Source organism: Artemia franciscana, chromosome 8, assembly GCF_032884065.1.
Source record: "Artemia franciscana chromosome 8, ASM3288406v1, whole genome shotgun sequence".
Classification (NCBI taxonomy): domain Eukaryota; kingdom Metazoa; phylum Arthropoda; class Branchiopoda; order Anostraca; family Artemiidae; genus Artemia; species Artemia franciscana.
The window spans coordinates 36,436,682-36,461,978 of record NC_088870.1 but is presented as its reverse complement, the minus strand read 5'-3'; the positions used below and the strand labels follow the sequence as shown (position 1 = coordinate 36,461,978).

The 25,297-nt window shown below is 35.6% G+C and overlaps 1 protein-coding gene across 2 annotated transcripts in view; it reads right to left on the bottom strand.

The window, feature by feature from the left end:
* The window catches only part of LOC136030364 (cobalamin trafficking protein CblD-like), a 57,810-nt gene that overhangs the window by 25,384 nt on the left and 7,129 nt on the right, over nt 1–25,297 (bottom strand). For both annotated transcript variants that reach the window (XM_065709287.1, XM_065709286.1), the window contains exon 2: nt 18,323–18,464. The gene's annotated coding sequence lies outside the window, so the exon portion shown is untranslated. The remainder of the gene's footprint in view (nt 1–18,322; nt 18,465–25,297) is intronic.

The window sequence follows — 25,297 nt, the reverse complement described above, 5'->3', positions numbered from 1 at the left end:
TACCAGAGGGGGTGGGTTGTTATTAGGGGTAAATTTAAGCCCTATTATGAGGTATTTCTGGGAGGTCTTAATGAAAATGTCTCATTTCTATTGCTCTATTGAATGTGCCAGCCTATTTTATTCCATTAATTTAGATCTTGATGCTAGCAAAATCACATTTTAAAATATGAAACATGCAAACGAAGGAAAAAGAGACATTTTTGCATTCGCTTATTCCTGAGAGGTTTTTATAGAAATGACACGTTTCTTTGAGCAAAGACTATGCATATTCACGCCATCATGGCAATAAATGGCCAGCCCACCCTAACAAGCAATTCCAGAGGGGATGGGTTGTTCATAGATGTAAATTTAAGCCCTATTAAGAGGTATTTCTGGGATTTTTTAATGAAAATGTCTCGTTTCAATTGCTCTATTGGATGTGCCTACCTGTTACATTTCATTAGTTTAAATTTTCATACTGGCAAAATCACATTTAAAAAATTAAACATGCTAACGGTGAAAAAAGACAGATTTTTGCATTCGGTTATTTCAGAGGTTTTAATGAAAATGCTACGTTTCTTTTAGCCAAGACTATGCTTATTAACACCACCATGGCAATAATCGGATAGCCCATCCTAGTAAACAGACTCATGCACCTGCCTGTTATATTCCATTAATTTCAATCTTGATGCTAGTAAATTCAAATTTTAAAATAAGAAACATGAAAACGAAAAAAAAGAGACAGATTTTTGCATTTAGTTATTTCAGAAAGGTTTTAATGAAAATACCATTTTTCTTTGAGCCAAAACTATGCATATTCACGCCACTACGGCAATATGTGGCGAGCCCATCATAGCAAGCAATTCTAGAGGGGGTGCGTTTTTATTAGAGGTAAATTCAAAACCTATTAAGAGGTATTTCTTGGAGGTCTTAATAAAACTGCCTCGCTTCAATTGCTCTATTGGAGACACCTGCCTATTAGATTCCATTAATTTAAACCTTGGTATTAGCAAAATCAAATTAAAAAAATGAAATATAGAAACAAAGTAAAGAGACAGATTTTTGCATACGATTAATTCTGAGAGGTATTCGTGAAAATGCCATGTTTCTTTGTGCCACCAAGACTATGCACATTTCCGCCCCCACATTCATATATGGCTAGCCCATCATAGCAAGCAATTCCAGAGAGGGTGGATTGTTATTAGAGGTAAATTTAAGCCCAATTAAAAATGCCTCGTTTCTATTGCTCTATTAGATAAACCTGCCTATTAAATTCTATTAATTTAAATCTAGCAAAATCACATTTAAAAAATTACACATGCAAACGAAGAAAAAAGACAGATTTTTGCAATCGGCTATTTACGATGGTTTTAATGAAAATTCCATGTTTCTTGGAGCCAAGACTATGCATATTAACGCCATCGGGGCATTATGTGGCTAGCCTACCTTAGCAAGAAATTCAAGAGGGGATGGGTTGTCGTTGGAGGTAAATTTCAGCCCTATTAAGAAGTTTCTGGTATGTCTTCATGAAAATGCCTTATTTTTGGGAAGTCTTAAAGAAAATGCCTGGTTTCTATTGCTCCATTGGATGCACCTGCCTGTTACATTTCATTAATTTTAATCTTGATAATAGAAAATCACATTCAAAAAAATTAAACATGCAAACGAAGAAAAAATAGACAGATTTTTGCATTCGGTTATTTCTGAAACGTTTTAATGAAAAGGCTACATTTCTTGGAGCCAAGACTATGCATATTCACACCACCGTGGCAATAAGTGGCTAGCCTACCCTAGCAAGCAATTCTAGAGGGGGTGGGTGTCTATTGGAGGTCAATTTAAGCCGTGTTAAGACATATTTCTGGAAGGTCTTAATGAAAATGCCTCCTTTCTTTTGCTCTATTAGATGCACCTTTCTGTTACATTCCATTAATTTAAACCTTGATACTAGAAAAATCTCATTTTAAAAATGAAACATACAAATGAAGAAAAAAGAGACATATTTTTGTATTCGGTTATTTCTTAAAGGTTTTAATGAAAATGCCACGCTTCTTTGAGCTACGACTATACATATTCACCTCACCGTGACAATGTGTGGCTAGCCAACCCTAGCAACCAATACTAGAGGGGGCGGTTGATATTAAAGGAAAACTTAAGCCCTATTAAGAGGTATTTCTGGGAGTTCTTAAAGAAAATGCCTCGTTTATATTGCTCTATTGGATGCGCCTGCTTGTTACTTCTCATTAATTTAAATCTTGATACTAGCAAAATCACATTTAAAAATAATGAAACATATAAATGAAGAAAAAAATTTCTGCATTCGGTTATTTCCGAAAGGTTTTAATGAAAATTCCACGTTTCATGGGAGCCAAGACAATGCATATTCACGCCCACGTGGAAATATGTGGCTACCGACCCTAGTAAGCAATTTCAGAGGGGTTGGGTTGTTATTAGAGGTAAATTAAAGCCCTATTAAGAAGTATTTCTCGGTGGTATTACTGAGAATGCCTCATATCTATTGCTCTCTTGGTTGCGCCTGTCTGTTAAATTCCATTAATTTAAATCTTGATACTAGCAAAATCACATGAAAAAAAAAATGAAGCATGCATACGAAGAAAAAAGTAACGAAATTTTGCATTAAGTTATTTCCGAAATGTTTTCATGAAAATGCCATGTTTCTTTGAGCCAAGACTATGCATATTCACACAACTGTGACAATATGTGGCTAGCCCACCTTAGCTATCAATTCCAGTGGGGGTGGGTTGTTATTAAGGGAATTTTAAGCCCTATCAAGAGGTATTTCTGTGAGGTCTTAATAAAAATGCCTCGTTGCAATTACTCTATTGGATGCACCGGCCTGTTACATTCCATTAATTTAAATCTTGATACTAACAAAATCATATATGAAAAGTGAAACACAAATAAAGAAAAAACAAAAATATTTTTGGATTCGGTTGTTTTCCAAAGGTTTTAATGAAAATGCCATGTTTCTTCGAGCCAAAACTTTTTACATGCTGTTAAAAATTATGTATATGTGGCTAATAGAGCATCAGAAACAAGACATTTTCATTAAGACTTCTCAGAAATACCTCTTAAAAGGGCTTAAATGTACCTCTAATAATAACCCACCCCTGGAATTGTTTTCTAGGATGGGCTAGCCACATATTGCCACGGTGGCGTGAATATAATTAGTTTTGGCTCAAAGAAACGTGGCATCTCCAACCCCCCACCCCCAGAACAGGATGTTCAATCTCATAATTGCACCAAGCTCTATTCTAAAAGCCCCGGGTATCGCGCTATTCATTTGCTCGTGATTCTGAATGGATTTTGACTCTGTAACATTTAATTTGTTTTACTAAACTTATAATATACGTGGTTTATTGCAATATTATTTACGTTTTTATCAAATGGATCTGTTTGCGGGTTCGCGGATTTATATTAATATAGCATTGATATCAGCGGTTCACAGCCGAAAAAGAAAACATAGGCAGCGCAATAGCGTTGTCTAAGTAAATATACAGGATAATTCAAAGTATTATAACATATTGTGAAACATTGTATTGTGACATATTCCCCGCATTTAAATAGCGACAGTATTTTAGATTTGAAAGTATTCGAATATTAGAGCTAAAATTATTAATTTATCCCTTGGGTATTGTTTGACTAAGAATATCCAGAAAATCTGAACAATTCTTGGCAACATTACTGCAGAAACCTTAAATTAACTAAAAATTATCAGGGATGCCAAATTGAATGAAAGAAATGACTCCTTGAGTTTGAAAACTAACTTCCCTTTTGTATCTTTGTTAAAAAAAAAAGCAAATCCTATAAAAATTACACGAAAGTTTTTCTTGTGTGAATCAGGGTACGAGGTGGACAGATTTCCGGAAAGAGTTACAATGAATATCGTTTTTATGTCTAAAATTCCCTTCACAAGTAAAGCACGTTCTCCTAGTGTAAAACTGATAATGATAGAAAGAGAATGGGTTGGTACCGCTTATACGTGCTCACAAAATTTCTAATTTTGAGAAAAATATACATATTTTGTTTAAATCCAATTTATTCTATCCTCAGCAGATATTTCCAGCATGCTGATGCAGAGATAAATGTCCCACAAGTAGCGCTGACGTTACGTGAAATGCAACAAATTTCAGTCGTAATTCCTAACACATTTAGAAAAGCGAAGGTAGTGAGAAGTCAGGATGGTATTGTACATACAGGCAGTTCAATATCTATGCGTTAGTATGTGATTCCAATACGCAAGGAATAGGACTCTATCAGCGCTTATTAGGCGTTTCAGTGACTAATAAAATAATCACATTTTCAACTAAATACTGGAAATAAAAATTAGAGCAATTAATGATTCCTGGAGCGGATCCCCCTCTACCAAATTCCATGACCAAACTACAACCGATTTGGCCAATCTAGTTATAATACGAATACCATTATAAAAAGCACTGAGTCTTATTTTCTTTCTAATGATTTATTTTTTTATTCAGGAAATTCTATTCACTGTATCTTTAGTTTCTTATTCTTCAATGATTCCCTTTCTCTTCTTTTTGCAGATGATGAGGGTGTATTCGACTATTGATTTCCACTTTTGCTAGTTTTAAAACAAGAGAATCTAATCTTGAACTGATATATTTTAGGAAAATTCACCTGAACATGTTTGGCAAAACAGGAAGCATAGAACATTCTTCAATTTTCCCATTAACTAAACTCACATTTTTACTTGATGATAAGGTTTCAAAGGGAGTATATTTAGAAAAATATTAATGTGGAACATACCATAAAGTGTAATTGACCGCTATTTTTTTCGTTTTCCATATGTTAAAAATGAGCACTGATTAATAAAAAAAAATTATCTGCTCAAAATAAAGAGCAAGTTCGAAACTGAAAACGAAGGTAAGATTCTAGTTAATTGACTTCTTGCTATCTCAAAAAGGGTTTAGGTTAGGAAAATGAAGCTTTTAGGGATGAATCTACAGACTAAAGCATGTCCGGGAAGGTTTTTTGAAGCAACTACCTCCACTCCTTCTCCCTCTAGAGGGCCCTGACCTTTCATGACCTTTAAAAATATGTGTGTTATAAAAGTGAAACCATGCATAATAGACTTTCTGCTTAATTGAAGTACAACGAAATTGTTTTCAGTTTCATAACTTTGCTCAATTCCATTTTATAAGGTTTTAAAGATATGCAAATACATTTCCTAAATTTTGAAAAAAAAAAAAAAAACATTGATGGCTCAAAATTCTACTCAAATAAAAGGAATTGCATTTTCAGAACTAAAGGCAGAGAAAAGGCAACTAGTAACTGAAAATTAAGGGAAAATGTTGTTTTGTCAAAATTTCAATAGGTATAGACCTGTCATGTAGGCAAATTTCAGGGCCCTCTAGAGGGAGGAGTGGAGGTGGGTACTTTAAAATACCTTCCGGGACATACTTTAGCCTGTAGACCCATCCCTGAAAGTTTCATTTTCCTAAACTAAACCCTTTCCGAGATAGCAAGAATTCAATTAACTAGAATTTTACCAAAATGAGCAACACTATATAGCTACTAAGTCCTAAAGCTACTTAATAAATAACTTTTTTTAATTATTGGGGGGAAACTGCCCCTCCTTTGCCTCCCCCCTCAACGACGCCACTGGAATAGACCAATTGGCCAATTATATCAAAAATAAAAAGATGGATCAAAAATCCCAATCGTGCAAAAACAATATTACACAAAAACTTTAAATGAGCCAAATTAAACCTGCATAAAATGATAGAGATCACAGTCAGAGCTATTCCTAGGGCAGATGGTGTCTGGGGGAAAATTAATTACAGAGCCCCCTCCCAAATCAAATATAAGCAAAGAAGCCGAATCAAAGCAAAAGATTTTATCAAAGTGGGCAACCACCCATCCACGGCGGTAAATATTTATATTAACGAAAAATTCCGATAGCTAAGAAATATACTTATCAATAGAATCAGATTTTCTTCCTGAATCCAAATATGACATTAATTTTTGTCGCAAATTCAATTTGAAGTCCTTTACGGTCCCTCAAAGATAATACTTCTTTCTCTTATTTTAGATACGGCTTATATACCCATGTTAACACCAATCTTGTTAAAAACGGCTTTCTAGTAAATTGAATCGACAGTGACAAAATCGAGATTCAATAAATGTATGGGAAACATGTGATATGGATATACATAGAATAGTATATAGAAATATACAAACTGAATTTGCGACGGAAACGAATATAATATTTTGAATTTCAAACACTTTTCGGAAATGCTTTTCGGAAACGAAGAGCAGGTCATCCCCACATGGGAGGGATGTCGTAAGGAAAGATTTAGGGAAAATGGGAACTTCTAGGGAGGGTAAAGGGGGGGGGGTTGAATCAATTGGGATGGAGGGAGTGTGCACAGCTGTGTTAGTCTAAGGGGGATTTTTTTTTCCAGTGAGTTGTTACCAGTAGCAGTCGGCTTATGCTTACAAACTAAAATTCACACTTTTCCTTTTAAGCTTTTTTAAATTTTGTTGCAGGGTAGCAACTCATTATCCCAGCCAATTCTTCATATTTTTTTTTTTTATAAGATTCTCCAAAAAATTAAGATTTTAGTAAATGTGTAACCAAAAAGGTGGTACTTAAACCACTGGTTGGTAAATTTTTCGTTGTTCGTATCATTGACTTATGACTAAAGTGAACATACCACTCGTTGCCTTTTTTTACAGAAATTTACGAATATAATAATTGCCTCTATCGCAAATTCAAATTTAAGCCCTTTTTGAGCTCTTGAAAAATGAACAAAATATTTCTAGTTTTTGGGTATAAAAAAGGCTTAAAATAGCATAACCTAACTTAACCATTCTACAACTTCTTCCGCCGGGTTTCGTATTTTCGATATTTTACCGAAAACGCAGTCAATAATATGAACAACGAAAAATTTACCCACTGGTCAAACAGTTCGTGGTAACGAACTGTAGTAAGGAGCGACCCGGCTCAATAGTAACCGAGACTCTAAAAAATGGAATTTTGATACCAATAGTTACATCAAAAGAATTGCATTTTAATGCTAATTTTAAATATATAAGTTTCATCAAGATTAGTTTTACCCATCACAAGTTACGAGCTTGAGAAAATTTGCCTCATTTTAGAAAATAGGGGGGAAACACCCCTTAAAAGTCATACGATCTCAGCGAAAATCAAACAATCCGATACAGCGTATCAGATAACCTTATTGTAGAAGTTTCAAGCTCCTATCTACAAAAATGTTAAATTTCGCATTTTTGTTGAAGACAAAGACAATCGACCAAGTGGTCCTAGAATGTCGCCAGAAATGAAAGGTTTTAGTGCCCTTTTTAAGTGACCAAGAAAATTGGAGGGCACCTAGACCCCCTCCCACGCTCATTTTTTTCCCAAAGTCAATGGATGAAACTTTTGAGATACCCATTTTGTTCAACATAGTCGAAAACCATAATAACTATGCCTTTGGGGATGACTTACTCCCCACAGTCCCCGGGGGAGGGGCTACAAGTTACAAACTTTGACCAGTGTTTACATACAGTAATGGTTATTGGGAAGTGTACAGACGTTTTCAGGGTGATTTTTTGGCTTGGGGGGGTTGAGGGGAAGGGGCTATGTGGGAGGATCTTTCCTTGGAGGAATATGTCATGGGGGAAGAGAAATTCAATAAAGGGGGCGCAGGATTTTCTAGCATTACTATAAAAAAACAATGAAAAAATGAACATGAAAAAGTTTTTTCAATTGAAAGTAAGGAATAGCATTAAAACTTAAAACGAACAGATATTATTATGCATATGAGGGGTTCTTCTCCTCATATATACCTCGCTCTCTATGCTAAAGTATTTTTAGTAATTTCCACTATTTGTTCTACGGCCTTTCGGATTCAGGAGTCATTCTTAAAGAACTGGGACAAAACTTAAGCTTTATTGTAAAGAGCAAGCTTTAACAAGGGGACAAACCCCTCATATACATAATAAAAATATAGAAGTTTGTTACATAAGTTAATTCTTAAGTTACATATATTTTTTCCTAATAAAAATGTTCGTTGAAAGTTAAAAGTTCTAGTTGTCTTTTTAAGTAACCGAAAAATTGGAGGGCAACTACGTCTGAAATCCCTGAAAGTTTCAATTTCCAGCCTAAACTCTTTCTGAGATAGCAAGAACTCAATTAACTAGAATTTTACAAATTTTTTTGCTGTTTAATAAAGTAGAATTGAGAGAAAGAGCCAAACTTTAGCGTAAAGAGCGGGGCGTTGAGAAGGGAACATCCCCTTTCATACACGGAGTAATTTCTGTTCGTTTCAAGTTTTAATGTCGCTCCTTACTTTCAGTTGAAAAATAGTTGTTTTTTTTTTATTTAGTTTATATAAAAAGAATTACCTAAGACTAAAGCAACAAAAGAAATCACCAAGCAACGAATCCAGAATTTATACTGATTCTACTGGATAATGCTTTTCACCCAGCTGGAATTAGGGTGTTATCTCAAGACAGACTTGATTTCACTTTCATCCCAACTAGTTCGTTTCAGTGAATAAACAAAGGTCTAATGGCAAAGTGGGATCAAAAGATAAACACATAAGCAAAAAGTGCGTGTAATTGTGTTGCGAGAGCAACACTTTGGTTTTGTCCCGTTTTTTTTTTTTCTATGCCGCCGATCTCAGCTTATTCCTGGAAACTGGTAAGGGTCTAACCTGTGCGGTTTTTACGGAAAGTGTGGACCTCAGGCCGGATTGATGAATATGACATTACATTTTGAAAAGCTCCACAGAACTCTTGCCTGGGGCCAAAAAGGATGGTTTTTGCTTGTCCACGAGCCAGAGCCTATGGTGTCCGAAGTGAAGGGGAGTTATATAGCCTATGTCAGAGAGGAGTATCTGAAGTTCTGCAGCCAAGCTTTCGTTTCATCAAGCCATGTTTCTGCTTTCGAGTGGAAAGCTCCGTTCTAGCAGGCAAGCAGGCAGGCATCACTTTCAAACTGAAGATGGCTTAAAATCTATAAGTGTTAAATATATGCGGCAGTTACCCGGCCCCACAGATGTGCCTAATAAACTTTAAAAGTTCTCACACTGCTAAAGAAATTGGAGCTTATCCTTTGCTCCTTTCTAAGTGGTGACGTAAGAAAGTTGGCCTACGGCAAAAAAAAATCAACTTTTGAATTAAGACAGATATATTTTTTTCGACGGCAATCGATAGCTCTTGATGAGCTGATCAAAGTATATGACATCCATTTTTTGGTACAAAAATTCCTTCATGAGGTATACCCGTTTGAAAGTTTCAAGGGGTTGACAACTTCAGTAGTAAGGTATACACTGAAACGAAAACTAGGCCGACACAGATTGTGAGATATATAGAGGACTTGTAAGCAACAGTCGGCTGTTAGGTAATAATCACCTTCAGCAATGAGGGGTTAGCAACTTTTGCTCGTTGGTGTATCTATTATTTGTTCCCAGTGTATTTGACGGTAAAACCAATTTGGTTCTAGTGGTAAGACATGTAGGGACTTGAAAGCAATAATCTGCTGTTAGGCTACAGTCAACTTCAGCGATGAGGGGTTTGCAACTTTTTCTAGTTGTTGTATCCATTTATTTGTTTCCAGTGAACTTGATGTCTATCACGGGAGAGGGATAAGTGAGAATCGGTTCACTTCGGGCGAGAAACGGCTGTTAGCTCATAATCATCTTCGCCAATGAGGGGTTTGCCGCTTTTGCTAGTTGGTGTACCTATTATTTGTTTCCGGTGTATTTGATGGTCAAACCAATTTGGTTCCAGTGGTAAGACATGCAGTGGATTTTTAAGTAATAATCGGCTGTTGGGCTACAATCATCTTCAGCGATGAGGGTTTTGCAACTTTTTCTAGTTGTTGTATCCATTTATTTGTTTCCGGTGAACTTGATGTCTATCACGGGAGAGGGACTTGTAAGTAAGAATTTGTTCACTTTGGGCTAGAAATTCGTGCAAACTGGTGCACATTGTATTCGATCTCTTTAAATCTGACAGAATTAAATATTTAAGCAACGGGTACAAACGATAACGTAAAACAATGAGGTAGTTCCGTAATAACTAGTGTCACCTATGGTATGAAAAGTTACGGATAGCTTTATAATACCAACTAGATTATATAAGATATTGTTCCAAGTTTTCATCCGTCACGATGTCTACGATTGAAAAGGATAAAATTCAACTGGCTGCAAAGTCAATTTAGTCCCTTCTTTCGATATTATTTTGTAGTTGTTGTTTTTTCAACGCTGAGGAATAGCCTTTGGTCATGTGATAACTGATTGCGTTCTTGTTTGAACATACCGTTTTAAAAACTTCGATACGCTGACAACTTCATCATTTAACCGATAGTGAAGAAACAAGCACACACGAGAATGTAAAACAATGAGATAATTTCGTAATAATTAATAGAATGTCATCTATGGTATTTTGATCCTTAAGAGTTAGGGATAGCTTTATAATACCAACTAGATTATACAAGATATTGTTCCGAGTTTTCATCCGTCACGAAGTCTACGATTGAAAAGGATAAACTTCAACTGGCTGCAAAGTCAATTTAGTCCCTTCTTTCAATACTATTTTGTTGTTGTTTTTTCAACGCTGAGGAATAGCCTTTGATCATGTGATTACTGATCGATAGCGAAAAAACAAAACCAAAGTGTTGCTCTCGCAACACTTTAGTCGGCGAAGCCGGACGAAGGTTGCCGCAACACTTCACGTTGACCGGGCAACGTAGGTCTAGTTAGCATTTTAGCGTTTGACGTTTCTTGGCATTGCTTCCAAACTTCACGATTGTGTTTTTGTCATAAACTGAGATTATTACAAAATTAATGTTAAAAAGACTACGTAGCTAAGGCTAGGAACAACTGAAGATGAAAAGGTGATGTTGGGTAACGAGAAGATCGATCAAGTGGACAGCTACACTTTTGTTAGCAAATACGGTGGGTGTAATGAAGATGTTAAGGTGACGTGTTATAGCTATTACAATTTGTTCTTGATCTCTAATGAAACCGGTTTTCTGTATCCACTCGGAGATAATCAGCTTAGCCTTAGCGAGATAAACAGTATCTATACAGGTATACTTTAATTAAATATTTAATATATAGAGGTGGTTCGGTTAGGAATTTAATATAATACGGATACTGTTAGCCAGTGCGCAATCAAGAATTTGGATCTATTTAATCAGACAATAATCAATTTATTGCTGTTTGTATACGGAGACAATTAGATGTATCCTATCTATCTCCCAAGGGTCTCGGTTGTTTCAACCCTGTACCTTTAGATCCATATTCTCGAGTGTGTACTGGCTAACAGATAAGTACCATAATGAGTCCTGGGCGGCATACTTTCCATGGTTCTCTGTTGTAGTTTCCATAATTTTGTTACTAAAGTATTATATTCTCGTCATATAACCCGTAGGTACCGATGGCAGAAGTAGAATGGCCATGGCCCAGGGTGTTTTATCAGAGTTGAAAAAAGTCTGGAAGAATAGGAAGATAAGTCTGTACACCAAGATTATTTTGAAGGCTTACGGTGATGAAAGTGGTCAAGCATGGTTCCGAAGCATGCATGCACGCTCAAAAAACGGAGGTAAATTTGCAAGATATTTCCCATAGAAATTGTCTATGGATTGCTTTGGGTACCCAACTGATTGACCGTATCTCAAACAGTACGAAAAGTGCGATGTACGAAAAGTGCGATTCAATCCCGCTTTATAGGACTATTAAATAAAAGAGTTTTTTTTTTTAACTGAAAGTAATGAGCGACGTTAAAACTTAAAACGAACAGAAATTACTCCGTATATGAAAGGGGCTGTTCTTTCCTCAGCGCCTCGCTCTTTACGCTAAAGTTTGACTCTATGTCACAACTATACTTTTTAAAACAATGAAAACTTTAGCGTAAAGAGCAAGGCGTTGAGGAGGAAACAGCCACTTTCGTATGCTGAATAACTTCTGTTCGTTTTAAGTTTTAATGTTATTCCTTACTTTCAGTTAAAAAAATTGAATATTATTAAAAAAGTAAAAAATGTCGTAATATTCAGTAAAAAATATTGAATATTATTAACCAGACTTGGTCTTTGCCCGAAATTACCGCAGCTAAATTCCAAATGTATACAGATTGAGACTATGTAATGTTGCGGCAGATTCTTCTCAATCGCCTCCGAGTATTGCACCGGTTATTGTGAAGTTTTGGAGCAAATTTGCCAGGAATTATGCTTAAGGCTAAAACCAAGCTAGCCACAAGTGGAATTATCGTTGCAGAGCCCCTGACAAAGTATCACAGAGACATTGTCAATGCAGCTACGGAGAAGTTTGGTGGACAGAATGCTTGGTCGAATTTTAGCCATCCCAAATGTTGAGTCAGTGATAAGAAAAATATGGACCCTTGCTCACTGCATCTAGTTTGGATTGGTTTTATTTCGGGATTTTTTTTCTGTTTGATTGTGTTTAAGTGGCCGGTTTTTTTTTCTTTTTCGTACCTATCTTTTTTTTTTATTTATGTTTGGCTTGAAAGGTCATTTATGTCTTTCCTTTTTTCTATGTCTCAATATTTTCCTCTTTTTAAGTGATTTTAATTTTTCTGTTTTTGATTCTTTTTCACGATAATTTCTTAAATTTTCTTTTGCTTCTCACTCAGACTATCTGTCTTAAGCTTTTCCCCTAGTTTTTTCTTTTCTTCTTCTTTTTTTTAGACATTTATTTTTGGTAAGACTTTTTTTTTGGTACTTATCGGTTATGTAATAGACACTATAAAATTTCGACACAAGAAACTGGTCAAGCAAATTCTTTATACTGTCGATCATTTGGATGGCAAAGATCGGAGGGGATAATAGCCGGTTAGTTTGCTAACCGGAAAATGGAAAATAGTGTCTCACCATGGATGTTCAAGTTAAGATTTGGGATTTGCCAGGGACCGAAGAACAGGCAGTTATATTTCTCCACGATAAGGGGTTGTTGCCCAAAAAAAAAAAAAAAAAAAAAAAAAAAATGCGTCAATGGACACACCATGACTATGTACTCATATGAGAAGCTACATTACCTACCCAAAAAGTAGAGAGAATGTGGGGTTCCGCAAAGTGGCGTAACAAACCGCACCGAGGCACATCGCGCCATCATTTACAATCATACTTAGTAGAGTACATGTGGCGAGCGGCAGCAATGGCAGAAGGAAGACCTCCTTATAACGCGATTCTTAACGACATTTCTGCGTTCTGGGTACATAATTCTAAGTTGTAATTTTACAATTTTCTTAATAAAGTATTATATTTTCGTCATATTTTGTTTTATTTCATTAGCTTTATCAAAAGTTTGGGCTATATATATGCACATTAGGGGGTGGGGGTAAAGAATAGCATATATTAATTACAGCAATGGCTAGTTTACGCATTTCATATATGCTCTGCTTTACCCCCTCCCCTTTAATGTGCAAATACATAACCCAAATTTGTTTCTAAACTATCATACATTCATCATGTTTTGTTTCATTTCATTAGCATTCATCGAACTTCACTTCCCGAGTATCTATTATATAACCGTTAAGTACCCTTTCTTTCCGGTTACAGGCGAATGTTCCTACTTCGTTCTGCTTTTAACGACATTTTATACCTTGAAGAACGACTTCTTTCTTTATTGACTGGTAGTTATCGAAATAACCAATTTTATAGGTAGACTGCATCTCTCATGGCTTGGTTTCATACATGCAATTTAAAACATTTTGAGATCATGTGATACTCCCCTGGCTAGGTTATGGTTTCGAAAATTTTGAGGTGGATGATTGGATTTTGGTTCGTTTGTGTGTGAGCGTATGTTGAGTATCTTCGAGATGTAAATGCATTACGTTGAAAATGTTTTTTTTTTGTATTTGCTTCACTTTTTTCCTCCTGTTTTTCTTTTCTGGCCATAGAACCTTACGAGGGAGAGTATGTCGAAGTTGTTTTTTTTTTTCTTTTTATAAACTTGGTAATGAATAACTAAAACTCTGAATTCTGAACCGATCCCAAAGAAACGCTAAACTGCATGAAAGATCACCCAACTTGCATGAACTGCAAAGGCCTCCCTGAATATAAAAATAAATGATTTAGCCCTGACAACGAAAAAACTAACTCTCCAAATAGCAGCTGAAAAAGTCACACTTTGCCTATTTGCAGCTCAGGAAGCAAAACCGGTACACACAATCCAGACACTAATTTCTACCAAACAAACTTAGACTGCCACACAAAGAACAACCAACTTAAGCTTCCCCAAAGCAACAGCCCTCCCTTCTAAAACCTCTATCAAACCAACCCATCTTCCTCCTCATATAAAAAGGCCCTTCCTTGGCTACCACTCCTAAACAGAAATTAAACAGAAACCTTACCAGGAAACAACACTATAATTAATGACAATTCTAATGAGTACTTAAATAAGCTGACGCCTAATATGTGTCTTTTACTAAAAATAAATTTCGACACAATAGACACATTCAATCTTCCACAGCCACGTAAAACAACAGTTAAATAATTTGGCGAAAATGTACCTACTCAATTACATGCTCAGCCAAGCAAAATAGGTCCTTGCTTTACACCTAGCAAACTTAAACATCAAAATCCAATCAAATGAACACTAAAGCCACATAGCAAAACGTCTCAATACTTCGATTGAACGTAAGATCACTTTCAGAAAATAAATTAAATGAATTAATATCTTTCATGAATAAAATAGTACTGACATAGGCTGTCTAAAGGAAACCTACCATGCTTAAAACCGGCAGACCAAAATCCCGGGATGCGTTATCCTCAAAAAGGACAGGCCATCTGAGAGAAAAGGTGGTTGTGTGGCCATAAGAATAAATAATGACATAAAATTTGGCAGAATTGATTTTCTAGTACTTAATAATGATATTGATGCCATTGAACTCAAAGTGTGGCTGAATAATACCAATCCTTATATGATTAGCTATTATAACCCTAAAGGCCAAATTGCAAATTCTACCAATTCCTTCATTAATGTAATTAATTATAATATGTTGACAAATCTAATAGCATGTGGGTATTTTAATGCCCATAACCTGCTTTGGGAGAATAAGCAACAAATAAAGTAGTAAAATTTACTGAAAGTTTCATATAAGATAATATTGATCAGCAAGTGCAACTTCCTCAAATTTAAATACCTACTTTGATGTTATAAGTGAAAAGTTTCACAATTAAACATAAATTGTTCCACAAAATAAAAATATATAGAATAAAATTCACGTGAACAATATAGAAAATATCCTCAAAGGCCAATTTACAATTATTTCTACAATAAACGAACATGCAAAAGTTTAGCCACAAACAACCCACTACATAAAGTCTAAAAGCAAACTGGGCAAAGTTCGAGGATAAGCTAAATGGTCAAATCCTAAATCCCTCTCAGGGGTCATATCTTTCAAATATACGTTTGATACGCACGCCATAGTTTTAACATCTATTCTGACTAAAGCAGCAAATCATGCTCTCCACAAGACAAAACAAAGAACATTAAACCAGAACACACAAAAAAGCCTGGTGGTCAAAACGGCACCAACTTGAAAAATAAAATAAGTAGCAAAGAAAACATTTATGAGAAGACTTCCCCTGACCCTCTCCAGTATGAATATATAATAGTATCTGTTATGATAATAATAATACAAAGGCAAGCGTGTTTCAACTTCTTTCTGCACACAATCGCTAAGTTTCTGCATAAAGGGAGTAGTTTATCATCAATAAATGACAGAAGAAAATTCCTCCTAATTAATTGTTTCTCAAAAATCGAAGCCAACAGCTCACAAACCCTGCATAACTGGCAAAGAGTTCCATCCATGTATATAAGCTAAGGTCCAACCAATGTATCAGCTGGCCAATATGGGGGTCAGTGTCACTATCAGTTATAGGAAAAAATTACCGGATATCGACCATGTTTTTTTTTCATGTGCAATTTATGCAGAAGATGGTGCCGGTTTTCCTCAGGTAAGTTTGTTTGTCAAGTCCTTGGGGCAGAGCCACCAGTTAAGTCTGACCATGGTGGAAAGAGCAGCAGCAGAGGTGAGTCAAATGAAGTCCAAGTATATTTGTTAAGTCAAGACTTATCAATACATACCCGATGCAACTATGTTCGAAATGTATGGTGAGTTCAAGAGCGTACAACCAGAAGAGTTTTTCTTGCTTGTCTCCTTGATCCCAGATACAAGCGCCGACTCCCTAAATCAAGAGGCACTCTGTAACGCTAAAAGATGGCCACAAGAAGAAACACACAGTCAGACATTGGAAGAAACAAAATTAGCCACTGCAACAGAAGAGGAGGAAAATCTGAAACAAAGGAGAAGAGACACATCAAATTTAATTGACTGCCTATTTGACAACCCGCTCGCAACTTCAACAAGTAAGGAAGAAGAGTCAGCAGATAATATTAATCAGAAACTAGAAAGGTACTCGAGTGCCAACAGTCGTTTCAAGAGACTAGCACAACTTGCTCGGAAATATCTCTGCTGCCCGCCTTCTCATGTCTCTAGCGAAAGAGTTTTGTGCACAGATGGGAACGCTTATGATGATAAAACGAAGGTCTTTAAAGGAGAAAATGTTGAAAAATTGTGCTTTCTCCATTACAGCTTGCTCCATTTGGACTGTACTTATCAACCACTGTCCAGAATAGAACATTATTTGATTTAATTGTTTTTGTTGATCTTTTCTAAATAAATCGGTTTTGCATTATTTGGAATCCACAATAAATTATTGAGGCTGTTCTCTGGTGTGCAATAGACCAGGAACAAACATGTGAGCATGAATATGGATAGATAATGCAAGGCTTTTTTCCGGAGGGCAACTTATCGGCAAATTAATTCGGTATCGCACCCCAAAAATCCATATCGGTCGGGTTCTCATAGAGCCATCACACTTGAGTTTACAAGTACTCAAATTTGACTTACAGTGCTAGCCAGATCTATTGCCCCCACGTTCTCCCTAACCCCTCCATTGATTTGAACCCTTCTCATAATAAATACGAATTCTCATATTGGACAAAAGAACTTACCCCCACCTAATATAGGCTACACAGGAAAACTTTGCTTAACATAATAAAATTACTTACAATAACCATTTCCCAATTTCTGTTGATGAGACTACAATAAATATTAAGATTTCATTTGGAGCTTATCTCTCATCCCTTAATATTACAATGGGTGAGAGAAACTCTTTGATAATGTTTCTATCATGTCAGCTGAGATAAACACCATGACTTTGGAATATGTTAGGAATACTATGAGTCATAATATACAAAAACAAATATGATGTATTCAGATTCAACGTCAAGCCTAGACTTCCTGGATATGGCATGTAAATACAAAACGGACACATACTTTCTATTGTCTTAGTCTCAAAAATGCACTTACTTCAATAGGAATAATGACATAATTCCAGCATATTCCAAGGCACTTGTCATCAAGCAGATAAAATAGGAAAAAGTATTCCTAAATATTGACCAGCCAAGTGGGATACCTACCCCCGTCAGATATACATATCAGATGAGATTATCAGAGGCTCATTTACTAATAATAAACCAAAATTATCACCTTTCCCCAATAAGTACCACTTAAAAATTTGCCACAGAATCCGTTCAGGTGCTAATGAGCTAGAACTATAGGCTTTATCCTATCAGTTCTCAAATTCTGCTAGTTTAATTTCCTCTCCCCACTTTGCAGACATTGCAATATAAGAAATAAAACAATTGGCCATTGTCTATATGAATGCAATATGCTGACGCCTGAACAGCTTGTCCTTTAAAGTAAACTGTTAAAGTACTTCAAATACCAGAAAATTCCACCATCAGTCAATGACCTAACAGCCTTAACCTCACAAAGAGTAGTGAACTCGAAATACACACCTTGATCATTCAGTTCCTGGAATCAAAAGATTTACAGCAAGACATTTAATTGAAACCAAGCTATCTCACAATGAACAACTGGCAACCACTCGTAGTAGTGGTTGCAACGCAGCCAGTATTACCACAACGCATCTCTTATAAAGAGTCAAAAGGAAAAGGGCTGAACAGTTTTGACTGAAAATCTTATTAGGCTGAAAAGCTTAGCAGAGGAAGAAGATCAACAGTTGTATTACATTAAATTTTTTAACACATATAAAAAATATGTTAATTTAAATTCGCAAAATCTTTTTATTTTAATGCATTTAAGACTATTATGATTTATTGCTAAACATTTATGAAGGTTACAATATAAATAACACCAATAACTGGCATGTATCTTTTATGCCGAACAGTTGATTTTCAACTATAGAGCACTCTTTCTTTAAGTACATGTTCCCAAAGATGAAAAAATAAGAAATACCTGCCTTTTTCTGCAATGTCTTCTGAAATCCCAGAATTAGGATTGTTTCTATTACCACTGGAAAAAGAGCGACAGGCCAGCTGCAACTGGTTTGAAACTTGTTGAATTGTCACATTTAAACTCAGAGTTCTTCTTGTATGAGCCAGCTAAGAAAACAAAAGCAACAAACTCATTTTTTCAGTTCTATAAGAACTACTTGTATCTCCAAAAATGATTTAACCTTGAAATTTTATGGCTAATTAAATTTCTCTACATAAAGGTCTAAGTATTCTTTCTTTTAAATCCATCTGACAAGCTTTTACCGACTCTTCCTAAAATTGATTAAAGCAAAACTTTTGCAAGAAAGTTTTTCAAAGAAAAGCAAAGGGCCATATTAAACTTAACACCAGCTAAAATAAATTCTTATAATACGGTATTTCAAACCCAAAACGACCAGAAATAACTATTAAAGAATAGATGAAATCCAAACGAACAGAAATTAGAATAAACGATTATGGCAAACATAGAAATGAAAGGTACTATAATAAAGATGAATAAACAAATATTAAAATGACCAAAAATTGAAATGAATATTCAAGTAAAACTTAAAACGAACAAAGTTGCTGCAATCAAAAGTTTGCCCACTGCCATTTTCCCCCATAGCTAACCGTAAAACTCTAAACCCTGGTGCGTCATTTACGTTTTATGTTAAGCTATATGTATATTGAACACTATGCTTTTGTTTTTCGTAACATCGACCACAAATAAATAGAATACCACTAAAATAATCAAGATAACTGGAAGGAAGTTATAAAAATAAAATGAATATTTAATATAGACTAATAATAATTCACGGAAACTCAGCAATACAAGCTTTAATTCACTGCAGTTAAATTTTTATATTTCAATGTTTAACATAAAACAAAATATTTGAAACGAATTTTTGTTTTCAGTAAACCACAGAAGACGCAACAAGCTTTAGACTTTTACGATTTAGACTAAGGGCACATAGTAATTTTGTTGCTTTTGAGTTTTATTTGAAAATTCAATTTGATTTTAGTCATTTTAAGATTTATTTACTCGTCTATAATAATAATTAAATAAAAAAACAAGTTTTTTTTTAACTGAAAGTAAGGAGCGACATTAAAACTTAAAACGAACAGAAATTACCCCGTATATGAAAGGGGCTGTTCCCTCTTCAACGCCTTGCTCTTTGCGCTAAAGTTTGACTCTTTCTCTCAACTCTACTTTTTAAAACAGTAAATTTTATATGAGGCTGTTATATTTTTCTGGGACTGTTTCACACTTTCATCAACATAATTGGCTGCACTTTAGCTTCGTATGACAACTTTCAACGCTTTAGTTGTTCAATATCTTTCGAAGCAACCGGAGGTAGACGGTCTAAAATTGCTTCCCTTGTTCTGGTGAAGACAAGTTGGGACAGTTCTTCGAAATTAGATCATATGCAAGTGGTTTTGCGTTACGCAGGAGTTGATTAGGAGGTGCGTGGGGGGTAGTAAAGCCAGATTCCTCCTGTTTATTAGTTTTTGCCTGGATAAACCCGTCGATTCTTCGATTGAGTTCATTCACTTGCGAGACCACAGAAGCAGTAACCGTATCACCAATAACAGGTATATCACTCGGCAAGTAAATTACAAATATTGGCATGACTCGTTTCTCTTCAGCCACTAGCAAACCATTTACATAAATCTAAAACATTATCATCGTCCTTTTGACCTTTGATTAATCTAGAACTGATTGCAAGCTCACCCTGTAATACCTCTTTAGCTTTTAAAAGAGCGCCGTGGGTGAAGAACTCACTGCCTTTCTGACAATTGTCTTGGCTCTTAATACATCAAGCATCGACCTCGATACAAATTTTAAAACCAGGTTCAAGATAATCTTCTGTTCAGTCATACCTCCAAACCGTGAGTTGGACAGATTGGCGCTTGGCTATCTACAGATATGTATAACATGAAACTTTTTAATGAGGTACAAGTTTTTGCCTTTAGTGGTTTTGGATAAACCCATAATCAAACATTCCCTCTTTTTTCAGCTGTTAGACCTTTTGACTAGTTTAACAGAATGACAATTTCAAAGTTTTGGTAACTGTTGAGCAGAGGGGGGCACCTACAATAGACAAAGATGGGGGAGGGTTGCCCATCAATTTCCCTTCAATATCTCCTTAACATACATTAAAGGTTCCAACTTAATACCCTCAGCCATTCCTTAGATAGAAAGGTGACAAGAGTGAGTGTCGTAATTATCGAGGCATTAGTCTGGTCTCTGTAGGTAGCAAATTACTGAGTAATATGATACTTTTTAGACTGAGACATGCTGTAGACAAAGTTTTAAGGGAAGAACAATGCGGTTTTAGAAAAGGTAGAGGATGTGTCGACCATGTTTTCACTCTTAGGTTAATAATTGAGAAGTCCCTTCGTTGTCAAACACCTTTGGTCCTCATTTTTATCTATTATGAGCAAGCTTTCGATTATGTTGATAGAACAGCGTTAACAAAGGTCTTATCATTATATGGTATACCTGAAAAATACATTAAAGTGATTTGCGCTATGTGCGAGAATAATACTGCTGCGGTTAAGGTAGGAAATGAGGTTAGCAACTGGTTTTGTATTAAATCAGGAGTTGAGCAGGGTTGCGTTCTATCCCCCTTTATATGGATCATTTTGATGAACTTCGTCTTAAGGAGCACAGGAATGGCAATTGGAGACCATGGAATCAAATGGGGAGGAAGAACGCTCCTAGACTTAGATTATGCTGATGATTTAAGCATATTAGATGAAAGTGTGAGCAAAATGAATGAATTTTTAGAGGTTTTACGAGTTCATGGTGCTAAAATAGGCTTGAAAATTAATGTTAAGAAGACTAAGTCACTAAGGCTAGGAATAAGTGAAGATGAACAGGTGACATTAGGTAACGAAAAGATTGATCAGGTTGGGAGCTTCAGTTACCTTGGCTGTATTATTAGTAAAGATGGTGGGAGCAGTGAAGATGTTAAAAGTAGAATAGCTAAGGCTCAGGGTGTTTTTTCACAGTTAAAAAAAGTTTGGAAGAATAGAAAGATAAGTCTAGAAACCAAGATTAGAATATTGGAAGCTACAGTGATGACAGTGGTCAAATATGGCTCTGAAGCATGGGCACTCCGAAAAGCAGATGAAAATTTACTAGATGTTTTCCAGAGAAATTGCCTACGGATTGTTCTGGGTACCCGGCTGACTGACCGTATTTCAAACAGTAGGTTGTACGAAAAGTGTGGTTCAATCCCGCTTTCTTGGGCTATAATGAAAGAAAGGTTGAGATGGCTAGGCCACGTTCTACGGATGAAGGATGACAGATTACCAAAGATTGTCCTTTTTGGCCAACCGTCTGGGATTACACGGAAAGCAGGTCGTCCTTGTCTGGGTTGGGAGGATGTCATAAATAAAGATTTAAAGGAAATGGGAACTTCCTGGGAGGGTGTAAAGAGGGAGGCTTTAAATAGATTAGGTTGGAGGAGGAGCGTGCGCAGCTGTGTTGGCCTCAGGCGGCTTGGTGCTGCAGTGAGTTATTAGTAGTAGTAGTAGTAGTATTCCTTAGATATTGCTGATATTCCCTTTCAACAACCAGCAAGAACATAGTGCTTTGATTGTGCTCGGCACTCAAAATTTCCTTATGTGTCACCTTGATCCCCTCAGCCTTTTTGGTGACCTAGTAGAGCCATAGCCCCAAGGACTGGAGGGGTGTCAATGCCGGAGGTATAGTTAACTGACCTTTGGACTATTCTGAAGAAAATGCCAATCTCAAAATTATGGATCGAATATATTTGGAAAAAAGAGCGTAAGGGGAGGGGGGAACTGAATTCCCTCCGATCCCATTGACTCTTAAAATATACAAGAAACCTTTCAATTCCAATTGACTGGGCCCCTTCCAAAGTTTATATGACCAACCCTTCCATGAAAAACCTAACATTTTAACAACGGACTACTTGTGTAACTTACAGTCCGTGCCTTTGGGGCTGTGGGGGCTTTGTCAATCCTGAAGGCATAGTTATATGACCTTTGTACTATTTTGAAAAAAAAATTCGGAAAAATTCTAGTTAATTGACTTCTTGCTATCTCGGAAAGGATTTAGGTTAGTAAAATGAAACTTTTAGGGATGGGTCTACAAGCTAAAGTATGTCCCGTGAAGGTATTTTAAAGTACCCACCTCCACTCCTTCTCCCTCTAGAGGGCCCTGAAATTTGCCTAGATGACAGGTCTATACCTATTGAAATTGTGACAAAACAACATTTTACCTCAATTTTCAGTTACTAGTTGCTTTTTCTCTGCCTTTAGTTCTGAAAATGCAATTCCTGTTATTTGAGTAGAATTCTGAGCCATGTCAACATTTACCAAACCTGTCATGTAGTCAAATTTCAGGGCCCTCTAGAGGGAGAAGGGGTGGAGGTGGGTACTTTACAGTACCTTCCCAATACATACTTTAGCCTGTAGACCCATCCCTGAAAATTTCACTTTCCTAACCTAAACCCTTTACGAGATAGCAAGAAGTCAATTAACTAGAATTTTACCAAAATTTCATCTCAAAATTTTAATCTAACATATTTGGCGAAAAAAGATCGTGAGGGGGGGGGGGGTCTGGTTGTCATTGTCCATATGCTTTGTTTGCACCAAGTACTATGTTTGCAATTTTTGATCTTGATTTTTACATTACTGCATTTAGATTTCTTGTTTGTTCAGCAGAGGATAATTCAGACTAATTTTATTCAGTAGGGAATCCTCTCTCCACCTTCTAGCTCTTTGCAGGTATAGGTGAGAATATAACCTTTTTTCTTACACAAAATATCTTCTTGTTGGTATTCTAAGGTGTTTGAATTTTTGCAACATAAACTTGACTAGCCTACTACATTGTGGATTATGAGGATTTCTGGGAGGTGCTGAACAAGTCTAAAGAACTCGTACTGAGGACTAATTGAATGTAATTCTACATCAATAATTTTTTTAGAACGAGGCAATGGTTTTACTGAAAATTATTGGGCATGAGCAAAGGTAAATGACCTTGTTCAAACACTGTTTTTTACTGTAAAATAAATTTTGATCAATAGCTTCTTGCCTACAATCAACATTTAAAGTGAAAAAACAAAAAAAAATAGGAATTATTTTGAAATACAACACATAGATAGACAAAATGTCTAAGAAATTCACAATAATTTAAAAAAACAGGAAGTTTATTCTTGGAAAAGTGTGCCTTTTTTTTATTTTAAGAAAAAAAATGAATAAGAAAATCATATATTTTTTATGTATCTCACATGCTTGAGGCATGCAGCAGAATTAATTATAGTTGCACATTTTTTTTTGCTGTTTTTTCATCCAGAGGGGACAAACTGCTGTTCTTGTCTATCTTATATTTACACTGTGACAAAGTTTGAGTCTGCTATGTTTTGAAGTACCTGAGCAAACCATTCAGGTAACCTACTGCAGTAGACCAATCCCCAGGTCTAATTGACTTGCTAGCTAGACACACCAAACTTAATGATGCTTGCAAGTCCCTGTTAGAGTATGTTGCTTCATTTCAAGCATGCAGAAAGACAGAAGAAAATTATTTTAAAATTTTTTATTACAAATACAAAAACTACAAAGATATATAGAACCGGGAATACTATTTTGATTTTTGTTAATTATGTTTGAAAGCAAAGAATGAGCTGACAAAAAAAATTACTTATCATTTTATTTTTCCCCTCTAGGTGGAAGATTTTCATTTTGTCAAGTCACACACTTTGTTTAAGATTTTTAGGTAAGTTTGCAGTTTTCAATATAATTAGTTAGGATGAAAGTGGATACATCACTAAATACCTTTTCTTTAGTTCAGTTATTGTTTCTGGGGCAATTTTTATTTTGAAACCTTAATGGGACCCCAAAAGGTTAAAGCAGTCTATAGCAGCAAAAATAAAAATAAATCTTTAAAAAACTGGCTAGTGAGAAAGAATTGTCATATGTAGTTCATTCACAATAGGTAATTATTATTTTCTGTAATCTCAATAGGAAAATGTTATCTTGAAAATGAACTTGTAGGAGTTCTTAAAAAGAGCCTAAAACCCCTTGAAAATATTGTCACAGCAAAACTGACATAGTTTCTTGGGGGTTTCTAGATCTTTTTAGAAATTTATTTAAATTGGATGTCAAGATAACATTTTACTACAAAAACTAATGAAGATAATGATTACCACTTCTAATTTAGCTACAAATAAGAATTTTTTCTCACTAGCCAGTCTTTTTATTTAAGAAACATACTTTTCAACTGGTTACTATGGGCTGTTATAAGCCCTTTAAGGGCTCAAAATGTAATTTCACCAAAAAGCAATTACGCATATTAGTCCATCTTGAATGTGCAAAAAATATAGTCTGTCAAAAATCTTTAGGATTCTTAAATTCTCAAAGAGCAAGAACAAACTTAAAAACTTGAAATGCAATTTGTATACAAGCTTTGAATCTAAGCTTGAAGATCAAGCTAAAACAAACCCAAAGAAATTATGGCAATATGTCTCTAGCCAAGACTATAATAGACAAGGCATCAGGAAAGTGGTGTCAAAGGAAGATGAAGATATAACTGACATCAACAAACTTTCAAACTTATTAAATCAGCAATTAGTTTCTGTTTTTACTACTGAACCCAATGGTCCTTTACTTCCTACACCAGAACACATTGTAAAAACCCCGATGGATAGCATCACTTTATCACTCACAGAGGTTCTCAGACGCTTACAGATGTTAGATACTAACAAGTTGCCAGGACCTGATAACCTACATCCCAAGCTTTTAAAAAAGAAACTGCAGCAATCATAGCAGAACCACTTAGGAAAATTTTCCAGAATTCACTTACTTCTAGAGAGCTGCCAGCAGACTGGAAAATAGCCAATATTACACCAGTTTTCAAGAAGCAAAACCATTCAAAGCCTGAAAATTATCAGCCTATTAGCCTGACCTCAGTTGTAGTCAAAATACTCAAG